General features: G+C 39.4%; 1 long non-coding RNA gene across 1 annotated transcript; it reads left to right on the plus strand.

Annotated features, from left to right (window-relative positions):
* Positions 1 to 2,200: 2,200 nt before the first annotated feature.
* LOC139081825 (uncharacterized) lies at positions 2,201 to 6,928 on the plus strand. The gene is made up of 2 exons (XR_011537228.1): positions 2,201 to 2,375; positions 6,669 to 6,928. It is a non-coding gene; the product is annotated as an uncharacterized lncRNA (long non-coding RNA).
* The last annotated feature ends 3,893 nt before the right edge of the window (positions 6,929 to 10,821 follow it).

The following is a 10,821-nucleotide window of genomic DNA, read 5'->3' on the forward strand; positions in this document are numbered from 1 at the left end:
AAGGCCTTCAGCACAGGAGAGAGGACATGTATTTAAATGGTAGTCAACAGGGAATGATTATAGGGATTTAGGAAAGGGTACGGCATAGTCAGTGTGGTGTCACCAGGGAGAGCGTTTTGGCAGCAGTATGTAGAATGGAATGCAAAGGAGAGAAACAAGGAGTGGGAGTTGTGGTGTGTTTAGGGCTGGAGCACCAGGCACTGGTTTCTGTAGACCTTGGTTTGAAATCAAAACCCAGTGAGCATGAGTTCCAACCTCCTGTTTCTTACAGGACTGGAGCATCAATCCTGTCCCATTGAGGTATGAGCAGGAGCTTTGTGCTCCAGCTCCACAGGGCCCTTCCTCTCAGTTTCTGAGGTTCCAGCAGCAACCAGGTAGGATCCTCACCTCAGAAGTCTGAGTGCTAACTCTACGGGGCTCTCCTTCAAGTTCTTTGGATCTGATAAGTGGAGCTCTCCCTACTATTATCATTTCTGGGTTACCTCAGTGTCCTCTTTTTCAGGCCTTCACAGCATGTGTAAGCTGATTTCTGTCCTAAATCCCTCTATTGCAATACCTAGTGTGTTTCCATTTTCCTGGTTGGATCCTGACTGATAGAACGAGGGTGAGTAGGTGTATAATCTGTGTAGACAACGGGGCAGGAGCATCAAAGCGTAAAAGTGTGGGCACGGTCAGGGAAGAAAAGTAGTTGGATGTGATTAGAGCACATAGCTGAACACGTGATGTCCTGAAAATTAAGCTGGGGAAAATTAGGGTGGATTTCAGTGGCATATTAAGTGTCTCGTTATGTACAGGTGAAACTGACATCTATAACTTGAATCATTCATTCCAGTAATTTCCTCAGGAACCTACTGATCTAGTCTAATTCTTAAAATGTGATAGTCTTTAAAAATATTTGGAGACTCTTAAACTTCCTCATCAAGTTAAGTGGCCCACAGCGGCATCCAGGGGGACGTCTAGGAGGCAAATGGATATATGGTTCAGAGCCTCAGGAGAACAATCTGGACTAGAGATATGTGTTTTGGAATCATCAGTATACAGATGACAGTTGAATTTATTGGGGTCATTGAGGTCACCCAGGAAGAGAAGAGAGAGAGAGAGAGCCAAAGCTTATGGCAAAACATGAGAAGAAGCAACAGTTTCCATGATTTTTCAACAGAGACCCTGTGCTTTAAACAAATCAATCTGATTTCTGTCTCTCACATATTACTTACTAATTCCTGTCTACAACCCTGGAATGAGTTATCTGCTATTTTTCAGGAATACTGCTCAGAAGACAACACGGGATAATAGAATAAGCTTGGGCTTCAGGTCCTAAAGTCTTGGGTTTGACGTAAAGTCATAGCTGTGCTCCTTAAGGGTTAGGATCTCTTTGATCTCTAGGATTCTCTGTTTTCTCTCTGTGATATTAACAACGGTAATAGTTTCCTCTCAGGGTTGTTGCATGCATTAAGAGTCAAACAGCAAGCATTTTTTGATCAGCTCTAAGTGCCAGTCACTGCTCAGTTGTCACTGTGGTACAGGAGGAAGAAGAGCTCACTGTTGAATGGGGGAAACAGACACGTTGTGAGGTGACGACAACGCAGTGTGTAAAGTGAGGCAGTGGAGAGGGTCTATGATGTGGGGCAGGGGATGATTCAGGAGACGAGGCTTTAGCTGTTTAAGCTGAATCTTGAGGAAAACATGGGAGTCAATTGAATGGAAATACAATAGTATACTATTCGAGTTTAATGTCAGGTGTTTAGTAAGGGTGCTTATTTCCTCCTTTTCACTACCTCCTTCTACTCCTGGCTCAACTTTCTGCTAAGTGAAGACCATCTCCTGAGCGTACAGGCCTCCTGTGTGCTTCTGTTTAGTCTTGTATCCTAACTCACTTGAACACGCACAGTTGTTGTGTTCTTATCAGTTTGCTCTTGTGGATAAAATTGATAATTGCCCTTATATTTTAGTAGATGTCCCTATTTTGTCCTTTTAAATAGAAAGAAAACTTCCCTGGGAACATTATTTTTAACCTTCTTTTGATGTCTGTTATAGTGTTCAATATACAGTAAACATTTGATAAATTCTTTTCAACTACTTCTATCATATTTAACATAGTCCAACATATTTCTATAATATAATAGGCTCCATACATCAATGAAAGAGATATTTACAAAATGATTCTTAGCACATATCCGTTTTGCTCTTACATAAATCATAGAAGAAGATCATAGCTGGGTGCTGGCAACATGAAGATCTTTGATGACGTGACAAGAGCAGCCTCCGCAGTATGATAGGAAATGAAACCTGAGCGCAGCGAGGGGGGCAGAGATGTTGAAATGAGAAAGTCATGACAACCTCCACAGATACCTCTTTCCAGAGGCTTTGCTGTGAAGGTAGGAGAGGAATATGGTGGCACTTAAGGGGAAATAGAGGGGATGGGAGGGGGCTGTTTTTCTGTTTGTTTGTTTTTAAGTAATAGGAAGACCACAGAACATGTTTGCATATTCATGGCAATGTCTCAGTAGAAAGGGGAAAATCCACGACAGGGGAGAAAGCCCTAAGACATTTGGCAAACATCTTTTCCCTCTTCTGTAAAATGCAGGGTCTAAAATTGAACACCCCTAAACTATTTTTAGCTTAAAAATTCTGAAGTTCTGTGATTCTTTATTGTTTTGGTTTTGGGGGGTCATCAGTTGTTGTTATCCCACAACTGATATGACTGTATTACTATTGTAACGTTAAAAATGAAATATATTTGTATTCTTAACAGAATATGAAGTAAACATAATAGAATGTTGCTCTGATTTTATGTTGGTGGATGTGGTCTGTCTCAAAGCATTAAGAACAAGACTGTTCTGCTCACGGAAACCTCCTGGACATATAAACCAGGAGAGAACCTTCAGAATAGAGGACTCAAGGCACTTGAATCCAAAGGGAAAATATTTTCAGTGATAACTCACACAGGGTTCTTTTCACAGCACCGTGAATGAGAGCTGTGTGCCCGGCTCATGTCTATAGGGATCAATGGATGGCCTTCATCTTGTCACTCACACAATGAAGTGGGTAGTGTTCCTCGCTTTTCAGGAAAGTGTTACATAATCTGTGAAAAGGGGCCAAGTACCCTGACTTTAGGTAAGACAAGGCACGCATGTTTTTTCAGCCATGAAGGGCAGGCTGGCTGTGGCATCTCCCACTTCGTTGACAGCCAGAGTTTTCTCTGCAGATTTTTCTGTCTGGGTGACTCCAGCTCTTTTACCACTTTATGTAGCAAAAGACTGACAACTTGATATATGCGTCTTAGAAACGAAACAGGATCTGCTTGATCCCTGAAGAGAAGGAGAAAAGTTTTGTTTGTCTGATCCCTTTGGCCTCCCTCTGTTCTGTTTTGGAAACTCTGATTGTTGCAAGCTGTCCTCCAAACCATACTCACCTTCGCCCCCAAATTATGCTTCATAAAAGGGACTGGTGCAAAGCAACATCCTTGAAAATGTCCTCTTGTGATCGGTGGTTTCAATTTGGAATCTGGTGCTGGTTTGTGGAAGAGATGAGAAGGAACTTTTTCCTGTCCCGGGGATTTTGTATGTTTTTCTGTCTCATAGATTTTTTCCCCTTAAAATGTGGTTGTGAAAAGCAGATGTTCAGTAAAGCTGAAAGTCTTGGAAATATTCATCACTGCATGGTAACTTAATACCTCAGGGTAGACACTGTCTGTAGTAGCAAGATAGATCTTTTTTTTTATGCCTACCATGGAATTGTAACCACTGGACTGAGGCAAAAATGTGCCCTCTAATGTTAGCCTGCGTTCAAATCTGTTTATTGTCTAAAGAAGTCGTGCAATGACAATTAAGGGTTAAAATAATCTTTCATAAATCAACTGCATATTTATTTTACTGACTAGAGAGAGTCAGGTAAAAACATCAAAAATTAAATTTCTGCCCAACATATCACCAAATGAATCCCAAGGTCCCCTTAAAAACTTACTGACATCCCAACTTTGCCTCTAACAGCAGTGTCCAACGTCTGGCGTTTGACAACACATAGAGAAAAGTCATTGTAACTGCTATTTTGGTGTAGCATCACGGAGAACTAGAAATGCCCAGGCCATCAATCATAGCCCATTGTTGGAAGGCGACCTTGAGCCTCATTTAAAGTGTTGCACACATTGAAGTTTCTCACCTACAGGCAACATTCAAAACACGGAGTGTTTGTTCAAATTACTGTTCTGCTGATAATAATATGCTGAAATCACCTTTATTTTCTGACATTTGTCTGTGTAAGGCATGTGATTCATTACATTGGTTTTATATTGAAGAAATAAATTTGAAACAAACATTTTGTTACAGCAGAAGCTGATATTCATAACCGGTTTCTTGAATACCAGGTAACTAATCAGTCATGGATATATTAATAAGTTATTCATGCTTTTCTCATTTTCACTACGAAGTAAATAAAAAGAGGCCCTTTGGTTAGGCTGTCATGTGAGATTATAATGATACAGTGCCGATAATAATTTCTCCTGGGGAAATATATTAGCTGTCTTTACATTCACCAAAGTAATAAATAAGCAACTTCCAGCTTATATACAATCTTTCCTCAGTTTGTTACTTTCTGAAAATTGCTTTGAAAGTTAATTAGAACTGTATAAAATATAGGCAGCCTGCCAATCTCTCTAAGAACAGTACGCGACTGGGGAATACTTGATCAAAAAAGCACAAGGTTTATTTCACTGACTAGATTTGGCAGTGTATGCCGGTGGCTGCAACCCAGTCTTTTCTGAGTAACCCAGCCTCCTCTCCTCCCTTGCCTCCCCCTCAATTTAATCTTAAATTTGTACATCGAGCTTTGTGGTTGTACACTCGTGAATGTATATTTGCGAGCTATTTCTGGTCTCTAAGTTTAGCAGTATTATGTTGACTATTTGCATAATGTCTAATAACCAAGACAGGGGCCCCTCCCAGACTGTGTTGAGTCCATGATCCATGACCTGCTTTTACCTATCAGACAGAGTTACTGTTCTGGAGAGAGTGTCCCTTTTAGTCATAATCATCCCATACTAAATCTTCGACGTACAGTTTCAGGCTAAACTGGCGATAATCCTTTGGATGCTTACAGGTGCCACAGAAAAATGAGGGGCATGTGTATTCCATACTGTAGGCTGATGAGTGCTTGAGGTGTGGGCAGCAGGGAAGGGGAGGGGCTGTCACCAATGGAAGGAGAGACAAAAAGAGTCACAGAGGCAAAAAGTGAGTGAATTGTATGGGTCTGTTGTCACAGAATAATCAATCCCAACCTTTTTCTAGATGTCAGTCTTTTGAGAATCTGATTAAAGCTGTGATTAATTCTTTAGATAAAAGCAAATATGCACATATACACATTTTTTTGCAGAAAATTTCTAGCAGTTGGTAGGTCTCCAGAATTTTCAGATGAAGAACTCCCACTGGGCCCAATGGGTCAGGGCTTTCAGAGCAGAAAAAAGATGGAGGTCGTTATCTTAAGGTAGTGCTAATCTGTAAGAGAAAAAGAAAGATAAGATAGTGATGAGGAGAAGAAGCAAAAGGGCTTGTGTAAATGCAAAAACAATGGGAGCGAAGCAATAATGGCAAGATTTAATGCGAAATAGAACTGCAGAGAAATTACCCGGAAGATTTGTTATCTTATGAGGAATCAAACTGTTGGAAAAATTTTCAGGAGAACTGAAACATTTTCAGAACTTGCCCTAAAGGAGATAGAATTTCGACAGATTTTGGGGGCTCTTGGCAGACACTTCGAAGGCTCCCCATGATATTGCAGTTGCTGATCACATCAGAATCAGCAGGCCTGTGGTCACTCTTGATAAGATAGAGTTTGTTAAGGAAAGAGAAATGTCATGTCACCTTGGCTATGGGATCTACTGGGTGAGAGGGGGGACTGGCATTAGGCTACAAAGGAAGTGTGTTTGAGCCACAGATGTACAGGAACAGTTTCAAGTGTCCTTCAGCTATTCAGTGAAAAGGGACACGAGATTGGTGGAGGGTGGGGTCCTCAACTGAACTGAGGGCAGAACGTGGTTTGGAGGGAGTATATGTATAACCTGATGCTGATTTTGTGACACAAGAATCAAGAGGCTCATGTCCTAGCTCTGGAAAAGCTCAGAAAAAGGGCCGCAGGAGGCCCAATCTCTGAGATTTCTTCCAACTCCAGAAGTCTATGGTTACTGCAGAGAATGGAAATCAATGGGAAGAAGAGCCACAACACATCAACATTGCTTTACTTATCTTCAAAAAAGATCTCTCTCTGTCTACTCTGAGGCTTTAGGTGTGTTGCTGAATAATTTTAAGTAGATTAATATCATCGATTTCATGAAATAGAAGAATGACAATTCTCCCAGGGACATCTTGACAGTTGTGTGTTTCTACAGCAGTTGGAAATCAGCAATGTTAGTTAACTTTTAAAAAGCGAAGACTGCATTTATTTACTCTATTTGCTGTGTGGAAACTTACCCCTGCCAGCATCAGCCACAGAACATTCTATAAGAAGCACTTGTGGTTTCCAGATGAGGGCAAGTGGATAGTGTTTTCCGTGGCTGCTTCAGGGAGCATCTGAGATATTTTAGCACATTTTTGCATCTTGGCACAGTGAACCTGGTATAATTCTCTGTGCCTGGCTGTCTGTCTCCTACCCCAATTATTACCTTCTTATTTTGGCAGACTGAAACAACTGGGAACTTATGTGGGATGAAGAGCTGCCTCCGGTGGTCTCGGCAGTGTCTCAAGTCTCCCGTCGGGTAGATTCTTGCAGAATGAGGCTGGAAGTGCCACTCAGAGGATCTGATTCTAACCTCTGCATAAGCAAAAACCCAGGCCTTGTGTTCCTCAATTGGGGCCTGGGCTCTCATATGCCACTTATTTTTTCTTAAGTGGAGCAAAGATTGTGTCAATAAAAGCAAAGAATACTTGTTTCATATATATTTAAAGCTGACGAGTACTTTGTATATCACATTAAGTAGGAAATTGCTCCAGCCACACTTTGGTATATGCGAATTTGTCAATCCATGCTTCTTGTTGAAAATTTCCTAAGTCATTGTCCTAAAACATTTTAAGTAGGAAAGGATTATTTGTCATGATTGCTGAAAAACTATCTTTGAGGGAGCACAGCGTCAGAGGTCCTTTAATTCACTTGGTGGTTAAAATGTGGGCAAGCACTGAAAGTAATATGAATTCAGACTAAAACAAGAGATGTGAGTCCATTCTACTCTCTACTAGACAGATGCCATTTAGAGCAGTGCCCAACCTGGGTTTTCTGGACCTCTGAGGAGTTGAAGGCACAGACTTATTTAACAATATCTATTACTCAGTATGCATAATGATTACTGCTATAGTCTGATGAAATAAAAGTATCAGTTCTCTAATGTCGAAGGTCTATACAATTATTTTTTTAAAGGAAATCCTTATATTCCTAAACTGTTAGTTCCAGTTGCCATATTTAAATGGTGTTAATATACAGACAAACGTAAAGACATTTGGAAGACGATGAACAGGGCCAACCTAGTTTAATATAGTAGGAAGATCACTGGTTTGCGTTAGAATACTTATATTTCTGGTCTCAGCTTTATCACCCATTGTGTGTGTGATCTTGATGAATTGACTTTGTTTCTGTAAAACAGATAGCACCTGAAAATGGCTCGCCTAATGTGGTAGGCAAAATTGTAGTATGCTCCTCACAATTCCCCCTCCCTGTATCATGCCCTCCTTTTGAGTCTGGGGGGCACCTGTGAATATGAGGGAATATTACTCCTATAATTATTGATATTATGTGTTATTTAGAGAAGATGAAGGGATTGTAATGATGTAATAATGATTAACCTTGGGGAAAGGGGTAGCAATTGGAAGAAAGCGTTGTGCAGCTCCTGGGTGCAGACAACACTCTCTTTCTTGATCTGGACACTGGTTATTTGGGTGTGCAGTTAATGTGAATTCTCAGAGCTATAATGTGTGTACTTCCTGGATGTTTATTGTGTTTCAGTAAAACATCAATGCATTTATATGTACTTTAAAAAGGGTATTTTTCTTTTAAATTATTAAAAATATCTAAATGATAAAAAACACAGAATTATTTGAACAAAGCCGACATTAATTTGTTTTAAAAACTCATTTAAATTTTATTAAGTATTTGATTAAAGTAACACTATTCACAATTCTAGCATTCAATGTTAACCTAGTTGCCAGTGAAAGAACTGATTTCATGCTTCATGTATTTACATCTAGTTGCACACATATTTAAATTTAAGAGTGATATGACTTGTGGAGTACTGCAAAGTGTTCTTCACCCACTGTCTGCAACTGATGTGGGTATTATGCTAATTCATGAGTAGTTCAGAACCACAAATTGAAACACAAAAAGAAGTAAGAACATAGATGCTTGACGCTGGTAGGAACTGATACTTCATTATTCAAGAATCATACTATCTAGGAAGAAGAATGTTTTAATTAATTAGCCTTTCTCTTACCTAAGCATTGCTGTCACCCAAATCCTCTTCACCCTAACAAAGGCACTACCTATTTCTGATATTGGGAAATGCACAACCACAGAGCTTCATGGCGTTCAGATGCAGCCACCTTTTGTTACAAGGACGTATGGACTAAGATGTGAGAAATATTACACTGGAGCCTGAATAGTTTCAGAAACAGGAGAGGATGTTGTTCAGGCCACATCCTGCCAGCACTGGGAGCAGGAGCCCATGTTCAGAGGTGCCCATATGTTCTTTAGTAAATGTATTTGTTCCTTTATTTTTTCATTTATTTTTTGCTGAAGAAGATTAGCCCTGAGCTGACATCTGTTGCCAATCTTCCATTTTTTTTTGCTTGAGGAAGCTTAGCCCTGAGGTAACATCCATGCCACTGCTTCCTCTACTTTATGTGTGGGTTGCTGCCACAGCATGACTGACAAGTGGTGTAGGTCTGCACCCAGGATCCGAAGCCCTGAACACTGGCCACCAAAGCAGAGCGGGCTGAACCCAATCACTACACCACGAGGCCGGCCCCTGTTCCTTTATTTTGTTTATGATATGTGGGTCCTCTAAACTATAGAGCCCAAAGCAGAAGCCTCTTTTGCCTGTGTCTAAGGGTAGGACTGACGGGCAACACTAAGGGTTTTTGAAAAATTTAGCATTTAGCAGAGGAGAGATTCATAATGTCATTCAATACCACAGTAAAGGAAAGAAATGTGATTTACTATATGAAATAATATAGATTTTCTATCTAAGTTCTGGAAAATTATCTATCAGCACCATCATATTTGTGCTTTGTATTGAACAGCAAAGTCTTATTTGTTTTCTTCCCTTGCCTAAAGTACCCATTGCATTTTTTGTGTGTGTGAGGAAGATTGTCCCTGAGCTAACATCCATGCCAATCTTCCTCTTTTTGCCTGAGGAAGATTGTTGCTGAGCTAACATCTGTGTCAATCTTCCTCTATTTTGTATGTGGGACGCCTCCACAGCATGGCTTGATGAGTGGTGTGTAGATCTGCACCTGGGATCTGAACCTGCGAACCCTGGGCCACTGAAGCAGAATGTGAGAACTTAACCACTATCCAACCAGGCCAGCCCCATGGACCCACTGCATTTTATCATATATCTTAAAGTTGATATTTTCCTTAGTGAAAATTCCTGCTTATTAATACTCATTAAAATAAAATAATTTTGTCTTTCTATATTTTCCTCTCTTTCATCATTCACATTGTAGCTATATTTTTCCTGATATGAATTTCTTAGGAAAAAGCTTCCTAATATCAAACATTTCTCCTGCTTCCTAACGTTGAATGTTGCTCTGTTACGCTCACAGAAAGGTGCCTCCTTTTTAAGGCAGTTCAGCTTTTTTTCATTCTTTAGTATGGTTAGCAAATACGATATTATGATTAAGATTGTTCTAATTTGTAAATGAAAAAGATTCCATGATGCTATTAATTACTGAACTATAATTATAATATTAAATTCAGTTGGAAAGTTATATAATTGGGAACTGTGATTCAGGAGGTGCTCTGAAGCTGTGGCTCTGATGTTGCTACTGCAGTCTGATTACAATCGAACGGCTCTCAGTAGATGGTGGATGTGCCTTGAGTATTATATAATGAGAACACAATTGTGAATCTCATAAATTTGACAACAATTTGTGAGATGATGATAGTGATTTCAACATAAATGAATCTAGTGTTCTGTTGTAATTGTTTCTGTTAGAGGGCAAAGCACTGAGAAACAAAAGTTATTTCTTATCATTGGAGGATTTCATGGTAAAGTAGAATTGTCGTATGTCCATTCCTTTAGCAGTGGATATTGCTTCTTTTAGAGGGAATAGAGGCATCACATCAGTGTCTAGAAATCGTATCTATGCAAGAATGAAATGAGCCTCCTAATTATTTCTCTCGGGTTAATCTCTTATGACGTGGAATCTCTTAACATAAGCTATAAACTTCAAAATTGGTGGTAAGTTAAAATTTTACTTTTTGTTTTAGAATATCTTTGAAAATGTAATTGTGGTTTTTCTTCACACACATTAAAACAAACATATAAAACAATTCAATGAATTCCTTCCATTTTAAATCATTTTGGAATTTTGCTTTTTACATGAAGCCTCAAAATTTTTTAAGCCTAAAATTATTCTTCCTTTGTTAAAGAATAAGAAAGAAGATCTTTGGAGTGCCAACCTTGAAACGAGTCAAAGATGGGGCATTTTTGTATTTCTTCAAATATTTATTCAATAGATATTTTTAAAATATTTGTTGACAAATAAAAAAATCCCTTGGCTGTGATTTGTTAGGTGGTACAAAAATATGAAACAGTATTGAATGACTCCTGCTCTCGGTTGT

The sequence above is a fragment of the Equus przewalskii genome, chromosome 2 (genome assembly GCF_037783145.1).
Source record: "Equus przewalskii isolate Varuska chromosome 2, EquPr2, whole genome shotgun sequence".
In the NCBI taxonomy this organism is placed as follows: Eukaryota; Metazoa; Chordata; class Mammalia; order Perissodactyla; family Equidae; genus Equus; species Equus przewalskii.